At 39.8% G+C, this 2,765-nt stretch overlaps 1 pseudogene; it reads right to left on the reverse strand.

Moving 5' to 3' along the window:
- Positions 1-592: 592 nt before the first annotated feature.
- On the reverse strand, positions 593-1,425 carry LOC100716080 (ELL-associated factor 1-like; annotated as a pseudogene).
- Between the last annotated feature and the right edge of the window lie 1,340 nt (positions 1,426-2,765).

Here is a 2,765-nt window from a genome sequence, read left to right on the forward strand (position 1 = left end):
AACCCAGGAGAAAACCATTACAACTAATGAATGAAAACACTATAAGACTTCAAAGCAATGTAATGGGAAATCATGAGTACCATAAACTTTTATGTCTATTTCTACCTAGGTTTGTCCAGCTGCATCAGGCAAACTTCCTTACTACTTTATGTCAACAATTAAGAGAGGTTGTAACATATTTCTATGATGCAGTTTGAGGTTTCCCTCTTCCTCTTTATCCCTTAAAGATTGTTTCATCTCACTTGTGCAGATGATTTGGCCAAACTTGTGGTTACTGAGAGTTAAAACCGAACTGCTGACATGGTGAAGACATGGACTTTGAGTTACCTAGACCAAGACACATTTGTCTGTTTTCATTACAAATATTAGCCAGATAGAAGTATAATTCTGTTAGTTCTCCAGTAAATATAATTAAACTTTGCAGTAGGAGATTATTCAAAAATTGCATAAGAAAATCAACCATCATAATTAAGTTAAAGACATACATATCAGAGGGTTCAAAAACCTCAAACTCCTTATAAGCACTGATTTTCAATATTTTCCTTGTGGCAATGGACTCCACATGAAAGTATCTTGATCTTGTAGTATATTTCTACACCAGGAAGTAGATTTCAAAAGGTTGAATGCTAATCATCATGTCACTGTCATACTCACTCAGCTGCAATTCATTTATAAGTGTGGTAATGAGCTGGTTGCTTCCTTGTAGCCAGTTGATTCCACTAGCAATGGTAGGCCTGCTGTTGTGGGGCTGCTGGTATGATGGTTGTGGAGGAGCGGCCAGGCCATCATCCTCCCATCCCCTGATGGAGCTGTCAACATCAAGTTCTGAGGAGTTCTCGGAGTCTAAGAAGCTGCTGCCACTGCTGCTTTTCATATGCTCGGTAATATCAACTTCAGCCCTCAGCTCTCTTATGATGTCATCCAGCTGAGGTTCAGGTGAGGGGTCATCCTTCAATAGAGAACTTTTGGTCCAACTGGAGGCTTTGTTGGTGCTCTGAATTGTATGGATGGTGGAGGTGGAGGTGGCTGTGATGGCTGTGGGGACAAGTAGGCTTGCTGTTCCATTAGGGCCTGGATTTTACTGCTCCCATCAGCTCTTGTTTTCTTGATCTGAATACTGCTAGAGTTTTTCCAGTACATATTCACCAGTGACATGGTTAATAATAAACACACAGTGTTTCTGTTAGTCATTTGTTCCCCTGAACACAATCATCAGTGGTGAAGATCCAGGGATATTTGGCAGAGAGTTGTGACTTCATCTACTTTACCAACTTGAACCTGTCCTTCACAGGAAGTATCTATAAATGTGGCTTTAAAATCATAGAAAATGGTGTGTAAGAATGCTGGAAGTAGCTTCTTTAAGCTTTCTCCAAGGTCCAGACAATCTTCCTCATGATCCAACAGTAAGTTCACCATCCTGTCCATTGCCCCAGAATCAGTACTCTCCCCTCACAGCCACAGCCACAGCTCCTTGCACTGATGTTGGGTATGGAGCTCAACAAGAGTCCAGCTGGGGTTCCAACAGGGGCCAGAAACAAGTCAGCTAGCACACTCTTGAGTGCCTGGATTGCTGAGCACTATGAACTCAACTCTGAAGAAAAATATCCATTGGTCACAGTCATTCTGGACCATAGCTCTCCTCTCAAAGTAAAGTCTTTCACCTTTAAAACTTTGAGGCTCCAAAGCATGGAGTCTTGTTGGTGCTCTCAGGTCATTTTTCTCCTTTGTCCTGTTCTGAAGTACAGTACTTGGTTTTTTAGTATTAATCTTTTTAGCAACTGAGTTCTTTGCTCCATCTTTGTAGGCCATAACTTTACTGGAACTTGCTTTCTAGCCAAACTCAAAATTGTTAAATGATCTTGCTGGGCTCTTTCCTCTTGATTCTCAACATATATTTGGCTATAAGTTCCAATGTAGCCATGCCACCACTTGAATATCAGACTGCCTTGAAATTTCTTCTGCCAGATAAAATAGTTTGCTGCCTGTAATCTCTGTCTTCTGCATTGTCTATTGAGAAGAACAAAAACAAGAGAAATTTTCTGCTAAAACCTAACACAATTGCCAATGCAGTCCTCATTTCCACTATAAACCTCTTGAGTCTAGCCTTGACTAGGCACATTTCTATAAGTATTCTGGTTGTCTGAGTCCTGAACAGAATCTCCCATCAAATTTGGCTTATAGCATTTGAGGACTGCATCTCCAACCAGCATCTCCAAATATTTCTATATTCATCTTGCAAGTCAGTTCCAATGGCTAAGCACATGGTTAGGTAGTGTCACAGGAAGAACCCCATTTCTTTGGCACCAGAATCTGTCTTACTTTCTCATTGTTGGGACAAAGTAGCTAACATGCACAATTTAAAGGAAATTTTCATTTTATTTTATTTTGTTTTATTTTATTTTTTAGGAAAGGTTTATTTCATCTCACCTATCATAGAGTTTTCAGTCCACAGTTGGTCAAATCCAAGGCAGAGTAGCATGTCAGAGTAGCATGTCTGAGGAGAAAGAGCTTAAGGGAAGGCAAGCAGGGAGTACTATATATATATCCAAGATACATAAAAAGTGGCATATCTCCTTTCACCAAGTTTCACTTTCAAGCATCACAGGTAGCTATAAACCTAATAATATACTAACACAGTATCACACGCCCATGATACAATCACCTCCCAAAAGACCCATATAAGTGTATGAGGCTTTGGTGAATATCTAGACATATGCCATAACACCTGAGTATCAAAAAATACTAAAATAAATCATAATCTGAAG

The sequence above is a fragment of the Cavia porcellus genome, unplaced genomic scaffold (genome assembly GCF_034190915.1).
Source record: "Cavia porcellus strain 051 isolate PalLab524CR breed Dunkin Hartley unplaced genomic scaffold, mCavPor4.1 scaffold_3, whole genome shotgun sequence".
Lineage (NCBI taxonomy): Eukaryota > Metazoa > Chordata > Mammalia > Rodentia > Caviidae > Cavia > Cavia porcellus.